This window comes from Aquila chrysaetos, chromosome 20, assembly GCF_900496995.4.
Source record: "Aquila chrysaetos chrysaetos chromosome 20, bAquChr1.4, whole genome shotgun sequence".
Classification (NCBI taxonomy): Eukaryota; Metazoa; Chordata; class Aves; order Accipitriformes; family Accipitridae; genus Aquila; species Aquila chrysaetos.
This window is the reverse complement of record NC_044023.1, coordinates 6,855,505-6,881,368: the sequence shown is the minus strand read 5'-3', so window position 1 is coordinate 6,881,368 and position 25,864 is coordinate 6,855,505. Positions and strand designations below refer to the sequence as shown.

The 25,864-nt window shown below is 43.0% G+C and overlaps 1 protein-coding gene across 1 annotated transcript in view; it reads right to left on the bottom strand.

The window, feature by feature from the left end:
- The window catches only part of SFMBT1 (Scm like with four mbt domains 1), an 85,252-nt gene extending 60,371 nt beyond the window's left edge, over positions 1-24,881 (bottom strand). Inside the window, exon 1 of the mRNA XM_029996213.1 lies at positions 24,789-24,881. The gene's annotated coding sequence lies outside the window, so the exon portion shown is untranslated. The remainder of the gene's footprint in view (positions 1-24,788) is intronic.
- Positions 24,882-25,864: the final 983 nt, after the last annotated feature.

Sequence of the window (25,864 nt, the reverse complement as noted above, 5' to 3'; positions counted from 1 at the left end):
GCTCAGTGTGATTCACGCTTTCAGCTCTCAAGCACCAGCACTCGAAAAGGACGGCTTCCGAAGAGGAGAAAAGGGGAAAAGAGCAGGAGAGGGAGTTTGCCTCTTAGAATGTAAATTTTTCAGAGCTGTCCTCTTCCCCTCCTAAATTTTATTTCAGTCCAGCACTCGCTTTCAGATGAAGATGAAATGGAGAGCTTAGATTTTCAGTGTGTGAAGGGAAGTGAAAACACAGAGCTGTCTCACGCTTCCGATTCAAACTACCCCGACATAAACAGGGAGATTCATGTAATTGCTTTGTTCACCTCCACACCTGGATTCAGTGAAGAAACAGCGGACATCATGCTGACCCAGGGTCTGCACCACAAAAAATCTTCCACCTGCACCATGCCTCCACAAACAAGTGAGCAACAATGAAGAGAGCAAAAATCAAAGCGCTAACAGCTAATGTCCAAATAAGTTCTTGCCTCAACATGCGCTATGAGAACCTTTGATGTTACAAAGAGGAGGAACCTAGAAGAAAAGGTCAGGCCTTCCTTGAGAATGACAGCTCCTCAGGGCTCAGCCTCAACATGGAACAAGGAAACGTATTTCAAAAAGATGTTTGCTTCTAGACTCTACCCCTTACCTGGTTTTAAAAGACTTGTGAGTATTCTTTACAACTTGGCTACGGATCCATGCATAACTACAATAAGGCTGCACTACTCCCAAAAAGGCAGCTCCACACCCACTCATTCATCCTTCCCCCACACTAAACTTTCCACTGGAGCAAATTCACAGAGCAAAACCAAACAGGAGACTCTGTCCTGGCTAAAACTCGCCCTTATAAGATTTATAACAAAAAACTATCCCCTTCATCCTCCCAGTCAGATACAGCACTCAATTCTAACGGCAACAATGAATGAGATTTCATAACTTCAGTTATTTATAAACCTGTTAGTGTCACATCATCCTGGCTATCGTACAATGTTCATTGATTCTGCGATCTGTTGGGGCAATAACACCCATTTTGCATGGTACAGTATGATGGAGCAAAGGCTCCATTCTGATGGAGTCATAAGAAATATTTAAGCACAGACCAGAAACTACAGAGCTCAGAGTAACAAAATGTTTACTTTCTTCATTTACATGAACTCCCCAAACTTTTCAGGCAGGAATTTACTTGCAACACCAGCACCTGAAGCAGCATGGCACGTAGCTCAGTGACCCCGTTTTGCTGAGAGGGATGTGCAGCAGAGGCTTAAACACGAGCTTGCGCTGCAGTCACTGAGCAGAGTTTCGGGTGGTTGCCACTGAGCATTACAGCAGACCGGCAGAGTGTTCTGTAGCACCCACATTTTGTAAATCTCTCCCTGCATCATGGCAAGAGAAGCCACGGGAAGACAGCACACAGTTTGTCAGACTATGACTTCACCGATCAATGCAATCTGACTTACAAGCTACACAGCTGCTTTTAATAAGTTTCGACGTGCAAAACAGTAGCTTGAATCATACTTTCGGGTTAACTGCACTTTCAGCAATAACCGATTTCTTTAAGCCCCAGTCCCAAATAATGTTCAGGAAACCTTGAAACCTTTTTTCCCCCTTCTAGTTGTTTGCTCTCAGCAGCAATGCTTCCCACCCGCCAGAGCGTGCGCTGAGCAACTTCTCACTGCCACCTAGCAGCCGTCTTCCCCCTCTTCCTTTCCACCCACTAGCTCTATATATGCACATTATACGTTGTGGACTGAAGCGAACACCAGCGCTGTTACAGATAGCTTTAGGACATTTACACACCACAGCCTTCGAAATAAAAAAACCAATTCACAACCAGCACAAGGGAAGTCAGTCTTGTTTAATACGTTTAATATTGATATTTGACAAGCTCTACATATTCAATCATTGTACAGGCACACACACAAAGTTGAGTTGTTTTAGTTAAATTATATTTTAGTTATTATAAGGATAAAATTCCACTGTGCACTTTTACTTTTTTAATCCAAGAACCTGTGGAACTGAGACACATGCATTTATGGAAGGAGTCTCCTTAAAGCTGGTTCTGATGAGAAAGCCATTATGCCCAGATTATGTGAAATAGGCACAGACATGTAGGGGTTTGTATTTATCAGCTAAGTTCTGTCATTATGCTGTTTAACTTATGTATTAGTTAAGTTGTCCTTGACAAGCTAAAAAATAAAAGTAAAGAAAACTTATATCAATTAGGAATAGATCCACGTGAAATAAAAGCGTTCATACAGCAACAAAAAAAAATAATTAGAAGTTCTATATAGATGATGGTTACCTCTGCTTCCCTGATGACAGCAGTACTGACAAGCACTTGGAGGGGTTATGTCTATCAGCATTCACTAGTACTTGATTAATTGCTCCTGACCAGTTTCCCATTCAGTGTTGAACACAAGATGACCTCATCTATGCTGGTATTTAAAGTACATGGAACTGTACCCAACATTCAGGCACATTATATAAACTAAGTTAACCAGCATAAATAATGTGGCTTGCACATCATTACATGTACTCTTTCCATGTTACAATCTGAGGAAGGAACCCCTCTATTCATTCCTTTGGGTGACCAGAATATGTAGGTTTTCTCAAGCTACAGCAGTACTCTCCATGTGCATCCTTTATCAGTGAATGGAAGGCCAGGCATATGGTGTACTTCATCGTTTTAGTTTGCCAAGAAAGCCGACAGGCAGACTAACAGTTAATAAAATAAGCATCTATTATTACACTAACACTGAACTTGTATACTTTAGAGAAGACTGAAGCTATTTTACTCCATAGCAGCTGTGTTTACACTATAGCACAGTCTGGTACCTCCGAAACTCAAGTGAACTTGTATCTGAGAGTAACTATGCTGGTTCCAAGGGAAAAAAAAAAAAAAAAAAAAAACCTGTTAAGAGGAGAAACACACTTCAGCTTCTTGTGTTAAATGAAAATTTTTATTTCAGCTGCTTTTAAAGGTACTACAGCTTCATTTACCATGGACCAGGAATACACACTGAAACTAAAATATATTGAAAACAATTGTTTCATTCATAAAGTAGTATCATATGAAAATTCATCTGTGCTCACCAGATCAAACTTTTCCCTTCTCCCTCAGCAAAGTACACAAATACATTTTAATCAGTATGAGAGCCAGTTTACAGTTTAGACTCTGAGCCACATCCATCAGTCACTGTCAAGAACAGAGCACCTGTCCTCTAAAGTTTTCTTCAGATGAAAAGAAAATGTCCATTGTCAAGATAATTCAGTGTTACTTTTTATTGATTTAGGCTCGGTGGATATCTTCCATTCTCCTCTTAGCACTCACTGAACAGAATGGGAAATAACACTTTATCTAGAACTATCAAAAGCTTTAGACATCTATTCTGCATGATGCAGTCAGCTGGACCAGATCTCTGGAGCTGATTACTCAGAAAAGGAAAGATCTACTTGCTTTCACCTGAAAAACCATGGTATACATTACATTGAAGATGCCAGATCCATCACAACAGGACCACGACAGCAGTAAGCCCCCAGCTGGGGAATGCCATTAGCCCTTAAGCATCATCTGTGAGCCTTCTGCTCTGGCTAAACAGAAAAACCATTTGGTAAACCACAGCACTGGCACGGACGCAGTGATCAGTGCTCTGAATTTGTGAAGCCACGCAGCAGCCGCAGCCAGCCCACCTCCCAGCTCCTGGCACAAACAGCACCAGTTGTTCAACCTGAGAAAGCCAACCCTTCTTCAGCCTGGCCATTTCACTCATTGCTCAGGATACAAGATGAAGTTGTTCTGTGGGTTTTACTTAATATTTCTTCTTGCGCAACCGCTCTTCTATTTTAATTGAGGCTTACTCCATTTGCCTTTGGTTCATGGTGCTAGATCTGGTTTGGACTGGCAAACACAGACGGTTTCTCCTGAGCTTGGAGTAACACAGGTAGAACAAATCTAAAAAGTAGTAAATTATGAGTTCAAAGGTCTCCTATTGCCCAGCATATCCAGATAGACTGCTGCCTCTCAAGAGCAGCAAGACAATGGCTGCCTGCTAGCTGCAGCCAAGCTCTAGAGATGGGAGTGTGATAGTCCATTTTTCCTGCAGTGTGCTGCTTTCCTAGCACTATTCTCCTCTAAGAGCAAGGAAATGAAACCACACAGTGTATCAGCCAGTTTGTCTGCTTTGTCTTGGCTTCCTTCTTGCCCAGGAGAAAAGACAAAAATAATACAAATTAGGTCTGAGGGAAAGTGCTGCATCTAAATATAGAGGGAGGGATGCACTCCTCCCTCCCAAGTGGGGGACAACACGGTAAGAAGAATGAGGAAATTTGGAATTTACCGCTGGCTTTTTCCTCAGGCTGGCTGTTTCCAGGTAGTTCCACTGCCTGCAGATATGTAGGTGAGGCTGATCAGAAAAGCCTTCCCAGAAGGCCACTGCCTTCCTAGTAGGCAGCTGGGGATTAAAGAAGTTAGAGCCAAATGCTGCTCAGGACTTCAAGTTAAAATTCAGAGCTTCTCTTAAATTGCCTGACCTCCCTGCTCCAGAGTCACATTCATTATTGTTACTGCAAACACAAATAAAACCAAGCAAGTAGTGGCAACGACACACATCTAACGCCATCGACGCCTGAGCAGCGTGTGTATAACCGGCTTTCATTTAACTGATCCACAAGCCAGAGTACGGTGAAGAGCAGTCAGGTGGTTACACCCAGCACTGCCACAGAACTGCTCAGCAGACTTATCTTCTCATTCTTTTAATCCAACTTACTAAAAGCGTAATTAGTTCTGATTTTAGTTGTCACTGAACACAGACAACTTAGATTAGCTTAGCAATACTGCACAATATTGGGCATGCTCTCGATTTGAGTAAACCACACACTGGCTGACTGCCTCTGCTCTCAGTACATTTTCTTATAATGCAAAACCCCAAGTTAATTTTTTCATAGCTGGTGCATTTACAGTCAGTTAAGACAGAGATCACATCATAAACATCTCTTACCAAGAATTTGTAACTACCCAAAAGGCACATAAATGACAGTGTCTTTTAGAAATATCCTCTTGATCTTAAATAGATGCCTACCAAAAAAAAAAAAATATCCCAATTCTGTTATAGTGATTTTTAGTCATCACTATAAGCACAGCTTGTAGTACTGTGCTATCAAGAGATGGTGGGCAGAGGACACACAAAATTAGTTTCCACAATTTATAAATGCACTGATGTTAAAGACAATAAATGCAACAGGAATAAATAAAGTAGGAGTTAAGTTAAATGCCATGAGGGCTTATTAATTTATAATATAACTAAATTAATCCACTATCAGTATCTGAAGAAAAACTACTGAAATCAAATGCTCTTGGGGAGTTGTTAAGAGAAAATGAGAAATTAGGTTTACTCTTCACTGCCACCTCACCGTTTTAGCAATATGGGATTCCAGGCTCCCGCTCCAGATCTTCTGTTTTAAACAGTAAAGCTGAAAATAACCTCCTACTTTAACAGCATGTACTTTTTCTTCTCTGATGCACTAAGCTAAAGACTTAATATGGGAGTGTTGTCTGCAGACAGCAAAACAACATCTGGCAGCTTTCCGAGCATCCCGTCTGAAGTGGCTCTACACCATGTACTAGCAAACTGCAAAAGAAGTCAAATCATCTGGTGGCAGAGCTGGGTAATGCCCCAGGTACAACTGGAGTCCTCACATCAAATTTCTACTTACTAGAGACTCAGACTATTATTGTAAATTGCTGAACAACTGTATCAGATGTCCCAAGAGAGGACAGGTGCCTGCCGCTGGTTTGTATTGTACTTGTACTTCACAACAGCTTTCTCCTTCTAACACAAATAGGAAACAGAATTCAGCTCAGGCGTGCAAGGTCATGTGGGACTTCTGTGATAACACCTGAACTGATGCTGCTGTGTGACACTACTGTAATTTGCAGTACTGACCTTTTACTAAAAAAGGGTATTCTTGCAAAGAGACAATAGTTAGGGTCATTTTTTAAAAGGGAAAGCTAAAAGAGATTACATTCATCTTAAAAGCATCTCCATCTACAGTGCAGACTTCCACGACCAAAGCTAATCCATACAGGCCACTTCTGTTACAGAGTGAATGAGACCTTGCAAGAGAAGCCCAGCAGCATGACACCATGATGATGTAATGTCACACAGGAAATCAAAATTTAATCAAAAATTGGAGGAATTGCAGCTCTCGGGTTGGTCAAAACAATCAGATTTCAACACAGCTTAAAGCATGTGGAACACGTCAGCACTTCTTAGAAATCCCACTATAGTAAATCATACCACACCTTCTTTATTCAAAATTTCTACCCAATTTTTCTACATGACCTCCAGGGAGCACTTACTCCAACAGCAAGTTCTGATTGCCATCTCAGTTATTAAAATGTATTAAGTGATAAATGTTAAAATGTTTATTAAATTATTAAAACATATTTATCAACAGCATTGCCTTAGATATCAGATTAAACAAGACCTAATATCTAGCTTTTCACCTGCTCAGTGAAATATCTTTCAGCTTTATATATATATATATATATCTATCTATAATGACAACATCAGAGAAATAAATTACATAAATTTAGGAGGAGAACCAGACACCATCAGAAGAACAGGAAACCTCATGGTTAAGGAGAAACTGTAATCAAGTAAAGGGAAGAGAGAAATTTTGCACATCATACAAGTTTCCACACACTAATAATCAGTCACGGTCAAGTAGCTGAAAAGGCCACCTGACATGTTTATGTTGAGAAAGCTGGATGGCTCAAGGGATCTGCAAGACATTAAAGTTCACCTAGGAACTGGTCCACAGTTTGATCAGCATTAAGTATCTTGCATGTACACTTAATGCCGGTTAAGAATACCCCCTGCTGTTGCAGCTGAACTGCACTGTAAGCAAGGGTGAGCACAGATAAGGAGTAAGAGGAAACCTCTTACTAAACCAGTTTTGATAGAGAGAGAAATCATTGCATGTGAAGAAGCTCCAGGTTGCCAGTGTTATGGCAGCTCAAGCTGGAAGGTCAAAAACCATTGATGTGATGTCTGTAAAACAGCTTAATATAAAGTAAGGCAGGTACCATGAGGCAGTAACAACAGCCTGCATGTGCTCCTTGCATTCTTCATATTGGCCAGAAACCAGGCTTAACTGGCATGAATAAAAATTAGATATGCTTCCTTTCTGCTTTAACTAGAAGAAGCAAATATGTTTGCTGCAATTACATACACATAACAATGACTGAAAAGCTGCAACAGCGGAAAACAAGAATTTTTCTTAACGTTTTTCTTTTTTTTTGTCCTCACAAGGAAAAGATTCTTATGGAAGGTCTTCAAGCAACAAAGAGCTTGCAGATAACGAAAATGGATCATTACATTTCGTGCATTATGTGCACATTAAACCACAGCCGCTCCATTCCAGGTCTTTTTACTCTGGCATACTGTTATTTCTGGGACATAAGACTCCCCAACACAACCCTGACAAGCGGAGATACAGCCGGGGGTCCTTCCACGCACTAGTACCTCCCCTTCCTCCGATCAAGATTCAAAATCTTTCTTCCAGCCATTGTATTCACCGTAACACTCTTCATCTTTTGTCCAAAAGCATCCTGATAGCACGAACAAGCAAACATGAACCCTCTAATTTTCCTCGTGTCACTCCGTATAATTTTTAAGGGTTTTTTCTATTCAGATAGAATAGAAACAAGATCGTATCTAACACAATATTCCATTTCGGTTTTTAAAACCTGATAGGCAACCCGCAAAAACCCAGAAGGCACATTACACCTCTTATCTGCTGCAACTCTGAACTAATGTTACTGGAAACCTTGTGTTATTTTCATGACAGGACAAATGGTTTCAGCCTTTTTTTATTTATATAAAGTTGGCAAAGGCTTTGTCATTTTGCAGGGGAGAGGGTGGTAAGAGGATAAAGAGGTAAACCAGCAAAGGGGTGGTTTTCCAGTGTTAAATTTTATCTATCTAGCAAGATTATAGTGTCTACATCAATGGGAAGACTTTTAGCCTAAACTCACTCTGCTTTTTAAATAAAAGTTAACAAATACATAATGAAAAATCACCAGATAATGTTAGTTGTCACTGCAGCTTCCTATAGAGGACTATCAAAACTATCTTTTTAGGCTTAAAACAATTTATAAAACTGGATTATTTTGATAAAAGCAGGTTAAGGAACAGCCACACATGAAGCCTTACTGACTGATGTAAGGGAATAACAATACAGAGAAGTTTAAATAAAGTTCAAAGTTAAAATAATCTTGCTAAAAGTTATTGGTTTACAATTGATTGGTTATTGAAGGGAACAGGATAACAAGTCATAGGGATCAACACTGTATTTGCATATTTGCAGCAGAGTTAAGGCAATGCCTTTGCAGTTTATAATTTTTTAAAGAAATTTTCCAAATCACAGGCCACCCTTCCTTAAGTTTTTCAGGTGGATGAACTAAAACTAGGCTCACTTTCCGTTAAATAACTTCCACTTGCTTCTCTGAAGCAAACTTCAGACAACAGATAAAGAGAATTATCATGCACATCTGGGCACCCTGTGTAACTTCATAGTAGTAGTGTATGAAATAATTCAGCCTGTTGGCAGAGAAGATATTTTATGACCAAGTCAATTAAGGGAGTCATCTCAAATGTACATCTACAGCCTGCAAGCACATACATGCATGCCTCATTACAGAACAATCCTAATGATTAAGAAAACAAAACAAAACAAAAACTGAAAGCAAGTGTTGACAGAATTATATCCCCAGAATTGCAGTGGCAATAATAATTAGGCTTCAGAGTTAACAAGCCACTGACAAAAGTGGGAAGATACAAACATGCATGAAAGGCAAGACAGAGTGTTGGTGCCTTAGGTTTTTTTAATAAAAATACCTAACTCTTATAAAAGTGACAATAGTAAAAATGGCAAATTTCTGTTGTGGGGGAACTGAGAGTCACCTGTGAGCATGTATGACTGCCTTGTACTTCATCTGTTCTGTAGGTCATTCTTTACACTCATTTGGCACCTACAGCACATGAAAACTGTTGAGCCCTGTAACTTTTTGTATGAGGAAGCAACAGAAACATCTAGAATACATTTGTACAATACAATAGTACACTATAGCAATGTCCCAAGCTATTACGATGATTTACAAAGATTTTCAACATTCAGCATTACACATGAGACATGCTAAAAACTCAGGGAAAGTTTGTTCTGTATTTTATTTTTAGAAGTCTTTACCTTCCCCTTGCTGCACTTCTCTGCCAATACTCAAACTTCTCCCTAAGATATTTAATGAAATACCCGAAAGTCACTCTTACAGTCTTCAAGACCCAAGTATTTGCACTGCAGTTCCACCCTTAATTCAGTCCATCCTAGAAGCAGGTTTAGCCACCATAAAGACCTTCCCCCCAACCCCAGCTCCATTCCCCAGCAACACCACCACACTGCCAACAGGTAATTATCAAACCCATCATAGATGAAGTTCCTCAGAGGACTACATTCACTTAAAGTCATTTAAAAGCTACTGTGAAACTTCCAGTGCAAGACATATGTTTGGGAAATGCCAAACTGAAGCCTGGGACTTCTCTGTCCAACGCGAGCCACCAGGATACATGTCCTCAGGGAAGGATCTGAGTTACACACAAGCATTTCAATTAATGAAAAACATTATTAACAAGTTAACATTAACTTGCATTTCCTACCAGATCAGGAGAAAACAAGCATGCTCATCTCTTACAGAAACAGGTTTTTATAGATTCAAAATGCAAATGCACTGATTGCAACCTGACTCCAGGAACATGTTCATCTGAGCAGTGTGATTACACACTTGCTTTCTCCAGCAGAAAAGCATAGCTGCTTTTAGTTTCTAATTGTGTATTTTTTAATTATTAGTTTTATCAAAGAAACTAAACTGACATCACAAGCTCTTTTTATAAAAGCAGACAAACGGACATCAGGTATACCAGGTAAAAGATTAAATGAGGGAAGATGTTTTTTGACTAATAAAACCCATTACAAAACTTGCATTGCCTTTTTTTTTTTTAGACTAAGTTCACTCAATATAAGCAGCAATTTTTCTATAAACTTACACACAATATTTGAGCAGAGAACAAGATATGCACATCAACTACTACAAGAAATTGGCACTCTTTCTTTACAATAATTCAAAATATTTCCTTCACAGAGAAATTTTTTGCACAAAATAACTCATGAAATAATGGTACTAATATTTTATCAAGCTATCAGTCTAAAGTATTAAGTAACCCAAGCAAATTGTAATACTTAACTCCAGAGTACTGGGAAAGAGATGGGGTTTTGGATGGTATTAAGAGCATAAGAGAAGAGGATTCAAAAGACATTCTGAAACCTCTTGACTGTGAAGTTCATGTTCAGTCCTGATCTCTATACTCATCTTTGTATTTCTTTCACCAGCTCTCTCCCACCTTTCCTTCCCCACAGCTTCTTCTTCAATCAGACATTCTCCATGTTTGTGATATCAAAACAGCTGCAGTTCCTGAAGGAATGAGGTCCAAAAGAGGTACAGCCCATCAACTTCAATTACTCATGCATGCCTACAGGTACTCATTTCCAACACAGAGCTGCGGTGAGCAGGTCAGCGTGTGTACGTACAACTTCACCCCGCTAGATGGAATCAGAATACTTGTATCACAAAAGCCAGTTCTGATAATGGAATGCCTCTAGCTCCAGCCAGGGAATGCTTCACTACCAAGAAGATAGGTGCTCTAACCCAACTCCTGCCATTAGCATAAGACTAAGCAGCTAATTAGCAGTGAGAAGAGCAGATGTGTATTTACTACAAGTCAGCATTAACACTTATCACAAAACTCTAAAGAGGTTTTTCAAGTTCCCAGATTAACATGGACCTCAGGCCATATATCCTATCAAAGGCTTTAGGCACCAATGTTAATTGCTCCAATGGGAGTTGGACTCCAAAGGCTTTGAGAATCAGGGTCCAAACTACTAAACTTTGGGAAGCCACCACTGGCGTAGATGTAACAGGAGAGAACAAGCTGTCCCAGTGCTGCCTTTGGCTTCTGCTGCTGTCTGAAGCACTCATCCTCTGTCTGATAGGACAACTGCCATTAGCATGAGAAAAAAGCAGAAGCAGCACTTCATTTTCTGCCCCCCTCCCCCCTTTTTTTAAAAAAGATTAACAAGCTGTAAAGGAAAACTCTCCACTGAGCTCCCCATAACTACAATGCTTGCGTGAAATCACGCTGCCAGTTACACTGACCGACGTCATCCTATTCGCATCCTCTGAAAAAGTGTTTCCCCTAGGAAACTAAATCAATAATCTTAAGCAATAGCAACAGCACACAGAAAGCAGACTGCTTTAAGTGTAACATGAAAAAGCACTGCTCATGTTGTTTTTAGGATTATATGTTTTAATTACACCCCTCCACCCTCCTTCTTGCTTTGTAATTGAATTTTCTTTTATCTTTAGAAGGCTAACTTTATTCATAAGAGGCTGTGGATGGCAGAGTTCAATCCTTTCACTGCAGAGTCCTGAGGTCTCCCACTGCTTTCCAAGATTTCATTCGCATTTTGTTTTAAAAGCATTCCAGCTCAGATTAGCAAATACATTTTTAATGGAAATAAATGCATATCTAAAGGAGGGATGTTATAATGATAACCAAAAAAATTTTCCTTTTGTATCTGAAGGGATCCCAGAAATACCAATGTCCCAAGCTCCATCACAAGGGCTTAGAAAAATTCTATTCAACCAGTAGATGTTTACAGGACACACTTATTTACAGTCTATTTGCAATTACAGATTTGAGTACCACAACAGGTTTTTCATTCTACCTGTAAGATCCAACAAATCTCACAAAGACAAGCTGACTTCAATACACTGCCATTGTGTCACTAATACACTCTCCTGACTGTCTGATGTCCTGACACTTAAGTTTTCATATGTGAAAAGAAAATCCCTTTCCTGTTATCATTACTTACCGTGCAGAACTTGGCCACTATTTCAGTTCCACTGCCAGCATATCTCTTAATATTACGTCCAAGCAGCAATAATAACAGGCTAAAAGCACAGAAATATGGTTACTTCTCACCTTACAGACAGGATTACTTAATATACTTCAGGTGCTAAAGCAGCAACTGAGCCTCTCCTGTGAAGTGCGTAAGTTAAATTTCATAACAGGCTGAGAAAACATTTCAGAGCAACAAGGCTTTAAATGTGGCATTTTAAGTCTAGAAAACAGAAAAACATACACACATTGGGCTGGCTATAAAGCCAGTATAGGTCCTAGTGGATTGATTAATTCTGAGAGACTTTAGGCATCAACATAAATAATCTTCAAAAGTCCCTGCATTTAATCTTGGAACATCTTCAACCAACCATGATCTTCAAACCTTCTGACAGGGAGCCAAACGGCCACCTATTTTCACTGTAGCTCGTGAACTGTTTCTGCATTATCCGGTGAAATGCTGTTCTAACTTGCTAAAGCTCCATTTGAGCCACTACTAAGACTCTACCACTCTTTGCACATACAAACTGTGATGGCAAAACACAGCTTTCCCCCATATCTTTTCCTCCTAAATGGAATTACAGTATTACGAGCTGTGCTAAATCACAGAATTCTCTTTCTCCAGGCAATGCCACAAAAATATGGCCTTGCCTTTTGTTAGTGCTCATTAACTGATGAGCTGCTTTGCCATTCCCCCCTTTAAAAAGTACTGAAAGCTTAAAAAAAAAAAAAAAAAAAAGGCAACAGCTTTCAATGATACGAATTTCAAATCACAAGAACATTAACAGGCCTAAAGGCCTAAGAATAGTGACAGCACAGGGTTTTAGTGAAGAGCTCACAGTAAGTGATGATGTTCTTATTACCCCAGCATCAGGAGTGGTAAAATTACATGAAAATCTGTTCTCATTTTAAGATTTTTTTTGCACTTCTGTTCATACAGAGAGAAAAACAAGCCTTGAGCCTAAGGGCTCAAAAGACAGAGTGCAACTGAAAAAGATTCCTCTATTTTTAGGAGTATGATTTCAAAGCTTGATCCTGACAACACTGGAACATTTACACTGTCATAAAAAGTGTTTTCAAATTCATACTTTTTTTTCATTGAATTATAATTGCAGCCCCGTCCCTGCAAAGTTCAGCGCATATCTTTTCAGGCATCGCTCTGTTGGCACATGCAACCTTATCTCTGTTGTTAAGATGTAAACACAAAAGAGAGAGAATACTCTTCAAGTTCCACTTCAACATTTGAATCAATAATGATTATTAAATCAGAATTTTATTTTTACAGCAGGATGTAATAAAAGTGCCTCAGAAAAACCAAAGGATACCCTTGTCCTGAACACACTACCTTAAAGAGTTCTTTTATGAAGTCTCCTAGATTTTCTTCCCCTGTGTCAATATTCTGCATCTAACTGTAGGCCCATGGAAGTTCTTAAGAGCTAAAACCACTAGAAATACCTGTATGTATTATAATCATGTGCTTCCGCTGTGAGTTTCAATTTTAAATATACTCTTGATTAAATGGAAAAGAAAACTGTTTGCCTGGTTGTGTTTAAGAAACATCTCTGCTGACAGCCCAAGTCTGTTTTGATTTGCTCTGTATAGATACGGAGTTGCTAGCAAAACATTAAGCGGAAAGTGCAGCGTTGGATGTAAATTATACCATCTCACACTTAAGTGCTGCCCTCAGCTGCAACCAGAAATTGCACAGACAAGCATTGCCATGATCGCTTCTAGGAGTAACAAGAATGTGAAAAAATGAATTATCAGATCTCTATGCAAAGCAATAACATAAACTGAGTGAAGAACTAGCCTAGACAAAAATACTCCCTAAAAGCTTTCCAAAGCTGAGGTCAACACCTCTGCAGTATCTTAACTTGAATTCTTGTGAAGTACTTTGTTAGCCCTTACGGTTACAAAAATAGCCCTCTAAACACACAAGATTAAAAGCTTGTTCTTCTATACCAGGGCTGGGCACACCCAGAAGTGGTGAATGGCCACAAAATGAACAGAAAACTGCTGAGGTACAGAGAAATAATGAATGGATTTTTCAAAAGGGCCGACAGAAAAAACACTCATTAACAGCAAAATGAAATCACTTTTCTGGCTTCTCAATTCAACAATCTCCAACATACTTACTAACTTATACAGAAGTAATTCATGTGGAATATAAATCCTTTGGATTGTGGTATATTCCCATATAATATGCATTAAATGCAAAATCCATGTTCTCCTGTGCACATCACACAGGTGTCAGACACAGGGAACTCCCCAAGGCACCGTGCAAGGAGACTGATCTGATCTCTTCCGTCTAGACTAGGGATGTTTGTTTTGCCATTTTCCAGACTGAAGTAACTGGTGATCTATTTGCACCACAGCATGTAGGCTTGGCAGTTGTGTGGAAGCCTGGAATACCTATCTGAATTAACGGCATTTTTAAAACTTCACAACCTGGGAAGTTCAGAATAAGATTTTTTTAAATGTTGAAAATACCAGTGAAAATTCCATACCACATGCTGCACAGCAGATCCAGTCAAAGATAACTTCATTTAATGAAGTTTCATCATTTAATGGAGTTAATTCATCAAACAACTTATCAAGAAGTAAGATTTTTACTGAGGATATGACACAACCTGGGCATTATGGCCAAAAATGAGTTTAATGGTCACTTCAGGTGAGAGGGTGGTCAAAAACTAACAGGAACACATAAGAAGCGGTATCAACATTTCTGGTTTATATATCCTCCACCATCAGAATGAAAACTTCCTTAAATTAAAAGAGAATTGTGCATTGTAAGTGCTAAGAAGTGCCAGTTTAAGAGTCGTTTGCATATAGAAATATTTTTTCAGTATTAATGTTGCTATAAGGATGCAATTTAGTTTTATCCAATTTAGCTCCTTCTCCCCCTCCCCTGCAAAATACCTGCATGAATCTCCAAAGGCCAACAATGACATAAGCTGTGGCCACATAAACCCAAAGCCACCTCATGCACATCTCCCCTGAGCTCCTGGCATACTGCTTCCCATGCCCTCCGCCTGTGAGCTGAGTACAGAAATACCTACTTGAAACAGAAAAAAGAAAATTCATCAGACCGGTGCACACTGTTCAGGCTTCAACTGTAGGAAACTCTGAGCACCATTAATTCCCATTCAGTGTCTTCAACACAAGTTAAGGAAAGCAAACATCTTGCAAGCCTGGTGTCCACAGACACAGTACCATCTTGCCAGGACCTACTCGTGTCCACTTGGACTTGAATCATTTTGGAGCATTTTCTGGAAGATCATCTCATACTTTAAAGGCTGATTATAAAGACAGGAAGTAGTGATAGAAATAAAAAGTAATTTTTCACAATACAAGGAGGACTAGTGAGTCAGTACTGAGTCCTGCTTTTCAAGAGAAGCACACAAACATGAAGTAAGTGCAAAGTTTCAGGACAACACAAAACTATTTAAGAGAGACAAAAAAAAAATGTTGTTTGCTAAGAACTGCAGAAGGATAATAGAAGATGAAATTAAAGGCAGGATAATAAGACATAAAGAAATAACCTCACCTATACAATGAGATCTAAATTAGCTACTGCAACTCAGGATTTTGAAATTGCTATGACTAATTCTCTTGGAGCATCAATTCCATACTCATTAAGAGCCCCAAGGAATGGAGAAGAAAACAGAAAACACTGTGCTACAATTCTAGAAATCCAGAGCACCTTGAGACAGTATGTAGTGCTGGTGTCAAACAGCCATGGCGAGACTAGAAGGTGCACAAAAAAAAATGTATCAAAGAAGATCAGAGGCTTGAAATACTTCTATACCAACAGAGATGGACATATAATTCAGTTTTACAGGAAAGTTAAGAAATACCCACAGCCAGAAAGAGCAGTCCTGCCCAGCCCAGCAACGCACACACACACACAAGCCGTGGATAGGCTTCAGCATCTTTTGTACAATAAAACTGGTTCCTTCTTCGAGCTGAACAGTGCAAGGATGGGAAGAGTACAATGGAGATGTGTAAAATCAAAACTGCTATGCAAAAGAAGAATAAGGAAAGGTTATTCATTATTTCTCCTACCACAAGAACCAGAAAACACAAACTGAAGCACCTTTTCACGTTGCATGCAACTAAACTGCAGACTCATAACCACAGGAAGTGGTGGATCCAGAAAGGATTAGACAAACGGACAGAGAACAGGTCAAATCACTGGTTCCTGCGCAGCCTACACAGCCGCCTCGCCAACTGCGAGAAGGATCATGCTCTACTTCACTGTTTCTTACCCTCATTTCAAAAGGTTTTTGAGGTGAGATACCTCAAGGGACTAGGTGTCCTACCGATCTGACACATTACAGCAATTTTTATGCTCGTCACAACTTAAGCTAGACTTGAAGCCTCTCTTCTTCCAGCAATGCAGAGAAACTTCTCAGCCACCTCCAACAGCTATTGCGCTGGTATTTTTCTTTCAAATCCCACTGCTAAGGTAGAATCTCAGAAGGGTTAATTTTATACATTGAAGTATATTTTGCCATGCTGTTTGTCAGAAATCAAGTTTTTGCATTGCAGTAATACAGATTTCTCCTCTTTGGGCAGACAATAAAGAAATCATACGCTATTAGTCTTTGAAATCCAAAATACAGTGGTTGTTTCAGAGACTCTTCCAGCCTGACTGTTGTAACCACCATAACCCAGCTTTCTGAAAAGATACCTCTTTTAGAAACATCAATGCTGCTATTTTTCTATAAAGGTGCCTCCACCAGTGATAGGCAGAAAACAGATTACTGTTTTGTAATATTATCTATCACTCACATTTGTATGCAAGAACGATCAAGACTGACAAAGCACATTTTGATGTCATTATCTACGTAACAGCACAAAAGGAAAGCATTTATATAAATTGCTTTAAACAAAAGCACATTAAACTACGTAATACTGCAATTTCTCAACAACCTAAAAATAGTTCCCAGTAAGATTCAACCATTGTTTGGAAACAAAGTATAAATGCAAAAGATTAAACCTGAATAATTAAATGAAAAACTTAGCCTTACTATAAAAAGATAATTTCTGTATTTCTTACTGGATAATCATAAGAATTACAATTTATGTCAAGTTGCTTTTAGATGGAAATTGGACTCCAATTAGAAATAAAAACTGCACTTTCATTTTACTTAGCTAAGTAATATTCTTACCTTAAAAGCATATACAGAGAAAGCAGATACAAAGAAAACAATATTTGGGTTTTCAATTTAATAAGTACATAGAGTGAAACCAAGAAACATTAACTGCAATTAAGAAATACTTTTTTTTCTTGTCACCTTGTCCTTCCAGCTGTTATGCTCCTGTCTTATTTTTGTACAAAGATTGGAAGAAGAGGCAATCTTCCCTGATTTTTCAGTTTCCAGTCATTACCTCTTACTTACATAAGCTGAACTGGCTGAAAAATCAAAACCAAATGAACCAACTGTTGGACAACACACTCCCTCTCCACTTGCAGCAAGGCTAGAATTATCTAGCACTGGCTTATTATCACAATAAACTCTGGATTCACGTACTTAGCCAAGTCACTTCCCTGAACACACTGGTTTTCATTAAGAGTGACAAAGTACATGCTTAAATTTGCTAGAGAGTAAGTCCAAAAAGCAAGCTTCAGCCACAACAGCAATGGGAATTCAAAATTCAGTTCCTCCCCCCTCTCCCAAATCTATTTAAAAAGTTAAACAAATAACTTAAGACATAAAATAATCACCGTAAAAAGCAGACTTTTGCTCTTGGCCACTGGACTAAAAAGCCTCACTGCTAACTTGATTAAGTCATGTTTTGCAAATAAAGGAGAAAAAACTTCCCTGAAAGAGGGGAAGATTTTCATATGCCTGTGCCCATTGTCACATTTGTTTAAAAGGAGTTGATTAGTTCGGTTCAATTGGCCAATTAGTGTTATATATGTAACACTTCTGACTGATCCTGCACTTTCGTTATTTCTTAGGGCCATTAGTTAAACCCTCATGGTAACACTTTAAAGAGCAATGAGCAGAGTTAATCCTGGAAGGAACCACTGCCTTCTTCAATAATTTCTCTTTTAGGATGCACATTATCTGAGTTCTGCTGGCCCAACTGCAAGAAAGCATCCTGTGTTTTCACCCTGCCTGTCTGCTAGGCACTTCCTAACTGGACATTTCTTTAAGAGTTTTGTTGTACAGATCTTGTCACTTATATTAAAACACCACTCAAAGTTTAGTACTTAACACATGAATGGGGGCATATTTGGAACTCGACATTAGGAAAAAACAAATACTAACATATATATGAGAGAGAAAGTCTGTGTATACAATACATACACCTGTCAGGCTTCAAGAGCATTTTCTCAGTACTGCTTAGAAACACCACAGCTTTTTCAGCACCACGTCCTCATTCTCCGAGCAAAGTTGATGAGCACTGAGGCCAACGGCGGCCTCCTTTCTAGAGAAGGTGCTTTGACAAGAGAGAAAGATACTTATAAAAAACCCACCTTAGTTTCAGACAAGGCTTTACAGTATAATGGAGTTTCACAATCCTTAGATTTAAAATACTTCTTATGTTTGATGATTTCAAGACAAATAACTTTCTTTTTTTAAACCAGAGGCCATGGCTCCCCATGGACAGAGCAAAGAGCATGCTCGAGCTGCAAATGTGCAAATTACTACAATTCCTGAGGAGCTAGGTACTCCTAAATGTATTTACTTCAGTCAAGCTGCAAAAAGAAAAAAAAAAAAAATCCCAGATAAAAGATAAAATCTTACATTTTTATATATTTTCATGGGTCAAGAGACCAAGAAAGAGATAAGAAATGCCAAGGCATCACTCCAGTATGGAGAGGCGAGACACCCACAGAACTTAGAGAGCCATTTGTAATAAATGTGCACCCACCATCAGAGGGGAAGTGCCTTCACTTCCTGACTTGATCGGTTTCTTCTGGAAACAATGACAAATCTGAAGATGCTGTTTATGGCTTTCTCTCACCAATCCCCAGAAGAAATAGAGACTACAGCCTCTAAATATGTCAAAACAGAGTTCATCTTCTCCAATCCACTTGATATCTACCTCAATATCACTGCTCCAGTCCCTTACATCCTTGAAAAATATTAAGTGACAAACAGCAAAACCTTGCAGGGCTCCCCACCACCACCATTACTTTCAACCAATGACCCAATTCTGCAAGACAGAGCACCTCTTGAGATATGCTGAGAGCCCTCGAGTCCAATCAGCCAAAATGGGAGAGGAGGTCACTCATCCCTGCATAGTTTACTCTTAGAGAAAAAAAAATACTCCAAGATGCATCTCTCCTCTCTCTCATCAGTACTCTCAGAGAATCTCAAAGCTGGTTTAATAGCCGCATCATTTTTAGATAACATCAAATTCCACTAGTCTCCTTCCCAACTCATCTGTTTGAAGAAAGAGATCATTTCTGTAGTGAACAAGAGTGTCCTCAAGTGTAACAGCAAATAAACCGGTGTAAATGAAGTGCCAAAGCAATATAAACAACAACCTTGAAAACCAGCAAGCTGCTGCTCAGGGTGACTCTAGGGACAATAATCACATTTTAAATGTCCATATAATCTGAACAAATTGTTAAGATTACCTCTGTAACTAGCAACTCACCTGAACTGTAGGCAAGCATCTGCAATCAGTCCACCTGCCAAAACCCAATGGGTGAAAAAAGCCAAAACAAAACACGCATCGCTCCCACCTACTTTAAGTGAAGGAAAACCTCCTATTTAAGCATTGTTTACAAGAAGTCATCTGTGCAGCAAAAAGTTAGAGTCATTTAAGGCTATTAAAAAAAAGACAGCTTGAAAGAGGAGAAATCCTAGTATTAGAGTCAGGCATCTACAGAAGAGATGGCTATTCTACTACAAACCTTGATGAAGTCCTCCTACTTCTGGTTTTAACACTATTGCTTACCTGGTTTTCTTAGGAAACAAGGCTCATTTGATTAATTTGAAATGTCTGCACATACACAGTTTTCTGCCTATCCTCTAACGACTCTTCATCAAACCCAGTCAACAAAATGTGACAGAGGAAGAGGGGTCTCAGTGATATTAAGAACCTACAAGTGTTGTACTAGGATGCTTATTTTCACAAGGAAAAGAAATCTAAACATCGCTATCTCCACTGAAAGAAAGACTAATGCAGATATTGCAGAGAGTCCAGAAGAGGTAAGAAAGGAAAAAGAGGAGGGGGAGAGAGAGGAAGAAAAAGACCTTGGCACCAGGGCTTCCTTAGTCCTGTGGCTCCCAGGCCTTGTTTATTTGCACAGTTCCTAGCAAAACGCTCCTCAGTGGTGTCTGTGGGTGATAATCCAATACTACTAAAACAAACAAAGCACAAAGCTACCCCTAAGACTTACCACTTCCTGTCTTCAAAGTGTTTTTAAAGCATTCATCTAGGACTCTGCCTATGCAGCTCTGCATTAGTTAAAATACACTAACTTCCCAGAGATGTGGAGAGTTACCTGGAGAGTCCCAACTAATATGCAGAATATCTTGTTCCACACACAAGCACACACCCTCCTTTCTCATAGGGGAACATTTAAAATAGTCAAACAAGTGATTCCCCTAAGAGATACCCTATTAAGAACAGAGAGTAAAATTTATGTTGTAAAACTTCAATTCTACACACTAGCCTTTGCTAAGAACACTTAAAAAATACAGTCTCACCCATAAGACAGGAGGATAATAATAATAATAATAATTCTCCCATGATCACCACTACCAATCCACAAAGGTTGTCAGCAAAGTCCAGGAAAGGGGAGGAAAAATCAACATGGATACAGAGTGAACACAAAGCGTGTATGTGTTTTTACATGCGTGGGTCTTTACATGCACCAAGTCTTACTTTTTCTTAAAAAATGTATTCTGTACCTTTAGAACCAAAACCATTTTAAAATCAAATGAGCACTAAGTAACATCTCGATGCTTCTTTCATAGGCTTTATCAATATAAAGAAAACTGAGCAGTGGAAAGAATTATGGATTAAAGTTGGGAAAAAATATATAATTACATAAAAAATACCATTATACTGATGACATGGCTTTTAAAATAGTAAGATATTAATATATAATTAACATTAAAATTTACTCTCATTTTCAACTTTTGCTGAACTTGGAGAATGGAGCTGCTAAATCTGCCTTTCAGGATCTTGCACGGTAACAAAACATTTGCCTTTAGGACAATTTCAGCAAGCATTTGAATCAAAACAAAACAAAACAAAAAAAATCAACTCCCGCCCCCTTACTTTATCCCCTGACTTTTCAAGTAAGAAAGTAATCTTTGGGGGGGGGGGGGGGGGGGTAGTGGGAAACCAACATAAAAGCCTTAAACAACACTCACCTCAAGTTTAAACCTATGACCTGAAAACTGATAGCCATTTCCCAAAAGCAGAAGGACATGGGCACAAAGTCAAGTCCATGACCAGCAGCAACACTGATGCTCAAAGCTACCAAAACAAAAGACGACACATAAAATCTGCGAATCATCAAGCAAGATGAGTCAGATGGACAGCACGAAAGAAAGACGCTATAGTTCCAGAAGACATTTGTAACTTACACAGGCTACACGGTTTTAAGTCAATGATCAATCTGCAAGATACAGAAGTGCACACTTAAAAGGTCAAGAAACCAAATCCGAAGACTATTCTGTAACACTAAGACTGCCACGTTAATATAGGAACCATGGATGTAACGCAAGCCCTGTGTTTTTAGGTATCGAAAGCTCCCTCCCCAAAATGCCCCTTACTAAACGCCTCCCAGGTTTCAATTTCTCCTGCACTTAAAGGACACTTTAGTGAATTCAACATGAGTCATTTCACTGTCAACATGTTCACGTAATTAAGTTGCCATGTGTCTCAAGTGCACCACTTGTAGGACAATGACTCAAGTCAAGCCAGCGCGAAGTGACTGTATTGATGTCTGCATCACCGTATGATGATCATGCCATGGCCAAACTTCACAAGTGGAAGCACAGTAATGATGTTAAAAGTGATTTCCAACAACAGATAGAGTGGATTCAAAAAGTAAGCATGACAGAAAGGCTAAGGTCTAGAGCTCTCACTGGTCTGCCATGAAACGACAACAAAAAAAAACTGTAACATGTTACCAAAACATACTATGGGAAACATATTTTTGCAATATTCTTTCACCTGTTGCCCACTAGACAGTGAAAGTGTTCCCAGAATATAAAGATTACACCATGCAAACTACATCAGTCATTAACATGTCACCTTACACTTAACCCGCCTTTCTTTTCCACACAGCGATTGCTTAGGAGATTTGTCAGGTTTAAAAATCAGATAAGATAATTCAATGCCAGCAAATTAATAGCAGAGGGGGGGAAAAACTGGCAAAGGCAAAACCATAGAGATCAATAATTGCTAAGATCTGCCCCTGTTTCTCAGCTATCTGTCTTGCACTGCTGTCTCCTGTGGCAAACGCGCATGCCAGCTTTAACATAACAGGATACTGAAGTCTTCTAACGTAACTGCCCAGCAGAGACATACACCAAACATGAGCAAAGCCATTCTCCCAACACTTCCATGCTAAGTCTTAGGGATGAGTCATAAAAAATAGGTAGAATGAGACCTATTAGATTTATTTTGTTCTCTGTCTTGTCCAGAAGTACCTTCCCGTTTTTCCACTAACATAGATTCTGGGAAGAACTAGATTTCTTTCTCATCTTTCAATCACAGCAACAATCCACAAACCAAAAGTAAAAGAGGAAATGGCTGAATTGAAGGCAGGAAGCCCACTAAGTCTTCTTCCTAGAGATGATATTTTAGATAGATGGATGCTTTTTTACTCTTTTTTTAATTGTAAAATCCACATCAGTAGTTACCTACCACACAGGAAACCTATGTTTTCAGCTAGTTGATATATTTTCATCTTGACATTGATTTACTTTGCCCAAAAAGCTGGCTGTTTTGGAAAAGCAATCACAGCCCTTAGCCAGATCAGGAATCCATCCTGCCGGGTGCTGTAGACGGTCCAAGTTACAGCCCCCTGCTCCAGTAAGAACAAGACTATTTCCCATTAGTAACTTTTTCTCTTACAAATCAGATGTTTCTGACCAGTTTGCATACATCGTAAACCTGAAGTAAGTTGCAAAACCATGGTATCTCTGAAGTTACAAGACGGGTTATCATTTTCTCCAGCATGACTTTCGCACGGTGCACCTTATATTCTGCCTCACGGAAACGTTCGCTATGGTAACCTTCTGGGCTACTGGCAACAGCCAGCTCCCAGGAAGGAAGGGACAGCAAAGAAAGAGCAAGGTAGGCCTTTTCTTTTGCTGTAAAACCTCTCCCACCAGAATTCTGCTGTCAGAGCGGGTGAAACCCTCAGACATAGAGGTTACCACCTAAAACCTTTTTATAATGGCAACAAGTTTCTCCAAAGTAGATATAATTGTTCCGCTAAAGCACACATGTGACTGTGAAACGGGCATCGCTGGCCTATTTCTGAATAAATAAGGGCCTTGTGGAGCTGCAATAGCGAACGTAGTTAAAAATTCACGATTAACTGCCCGCGCTGTTTTTCTTCTCCTTTCATTATTTCCACCGTGGAGGGGGGCGGGAGGGAGCCCTGGTAACAAGTTTGCAAAAGCCACGGACGGAAAACTTGCACAGTCCTTCTTCCCATGCGGGCATTCCGCCCTCCCGTTTCCAGCCGGCGCTGCCCGGGCGGGAGCCCTCCCGCCGCCGCTGCCCCAGCGCCGATTCCTCCCCGGCCCGAAGTTGGCGTCCCGGGGCATCCCCGGCACCTCGGCGGCCGCGCCGGCAGTGTCACCAGCGGCGGATTTACGACTTCAGGTGCAGAAGCGGCGGGCAGCGCAGACCGACTCCCCGAGAGACAAAGGCTCTCGCTCGCCGGAGCGCCGCCGGGCGCGGAGACGCCGGAGGTGCGGAGCGGCGGCGGCGGGCGCGGCGCGCACACAATGCCCGGCCCCGCGGCAGCGCAGGCCCCGCAGCGCGGGCGGCGGCGCTGCGGGAGAGCCGGCGGCGCGGCCGCGGAGGCGGCGCCCGCCCCTCGCCCCTCTCTCTCTCTCTCTCTCTCCCCCCCACCCACCCCGAACGGGAGGCGAAGAGCCGCCCGCTGACGGGCCACTTGACGGGGAGCGACGCCAGCCGCCTGCCCCGGGCGGGACGCGCGCCGCGCCGAGCGGAGCCCGGCCGCACCCGGCGGGGGGTGCGGAGCGTAGCGGAGCGGGGTTTAAAGGTCCCCTTCCACCGCCATTTTGAGGGGGAGGGGGGCGAGCGAGAGGCGCTCGGTGGGCTCGGCCCCCCGCGGGCGTGGGCAAGGACCGGCGGCGCCGGGGCCGAGGCGCGGCGCGCACAAAGTTCCCGCGGGGGCCGGGCGGGCGGCGCGGGCCGGGCGCGTCCCCCGGCGGGCGCCCCCCCCCGGCGGGCGCGGGGCCGGCCAGGAGGGCAACTTCGGCCCGAGCGCGCCGCGGGACGCCGCGGGCCGGGGCGCCGCGGGCCCCTAGCGGGGGCGCGCAGAGTTGCGCGCCGGCAGTTGCGCGGCGGCGGCCGCCGGCCAGCCCCGCGCATCGCTCCTCGGCGCGGGCGAAGGCGCGCTCCCCCCCCGCGCTGCCGCCGCCGCCGCCGCCTCCCCGCCGCGCTCCGCCTGCCTCTTCCCTCCTCCTCCTCCCTCGCCGCCTTTTTCCCGCATCCAAACTTCGGGAGCCCGGAAAAACCCTCCGGGCCCCGCGCCCCGCCGGCAAAACGCCCCCAACAGCTGCGCCCGAGGCCGCTCCGCCCGCGCGCGCGCGCCGCCGCCGCCCGCCTCACCTGCGGGGAGTTTTTCCAGCCCTGCGCCGCTGCCGGGGCTCGGGCTCTCCCCGGCGCTCCGCTCACTGCCTCATTCCAATATGGCACGGCCCGCCAGAGCGCATGCGCCCGCCGCCCGCCTGCCTCCCCCCCCCCCCCCCTCCCGCCCCTCCGCCCTCCCCTCACGGCTTTTCGGGCGCTCCGGCTCCCTCCTGGCGCGGGCGCGCCGAGTCCGCCGCCGCGCCGCCGGCCGCCCCGGCCGCGCCCCCGGGCCGCCCGCCCGCCCGCCCGGCCCCCGCGGGGCCCCGCCGCCGGCCCCGCCCCCCCCCCCCCCCCGCCGCGCTGCCCCGGGCTCCTGCCCCCGGACACCTGCTCCCGCCGCGCCGGGGGCGGCGCGGGCTCGGCCGCCGGTAACGGGACGCGCGGCCGCCGCCACTCCGCCGGGCCGAGACGGAGCGAAGCGGGGCGGGGCGGCCGTCCCCGCCCTGCCCGGCCGCCTTCGCTCCGCCGCCGCGGGCAGGGGCACAGCCCGGCAGGCGGCCGGTGCCTCCCGCGGGATGCGCGGTCCCGCCCGCGTCCCCCCGTGCCCCGGCGAGGATTCCGCCCCCTTCCCCTTCGGAGATAAGCCGGCCGGGGCGCGGGGCCCGGCGGGGCCCCCCGCGAGCGGCGGCGACCCTGCCGGCGGGGCCGCGCGGCCAGCGGGCCGCGCCGGCGCCGCAGTTTGAGGGGAGCGGGCGGCACCGGTGTCTCTCCTCCCCCCCCCGCCCGCCCGCCCCCCAAGGGTGGAGGCCGGCGCCCCGCGCTCTCGCCCCCGCTGCCCGCGGCGCAGCGAAGCGAAAGAAAAAGGAAGCGGATTGTGCAACACCGCGCTCCTCCTGCCCGTGCGACGGAGACGGAGGGGTGGAAAAAGGGAGCGTCCCCCCGCCCCGATCCGCGCAGGCGGTCCAGACCGAGGCGGTGGCCGGCAAGGAGCCCGCCGCTCGGCCGTGGCGAACGCCGGCGGGGGACAGCGGGAGCTGAGCGCGGAAAGCCCTTGCGCTCCCCGCGAGCGCATCCGCCCGCTGCGGCGGCGGCGGCGGCGGCGGCGGCGGCGGCGG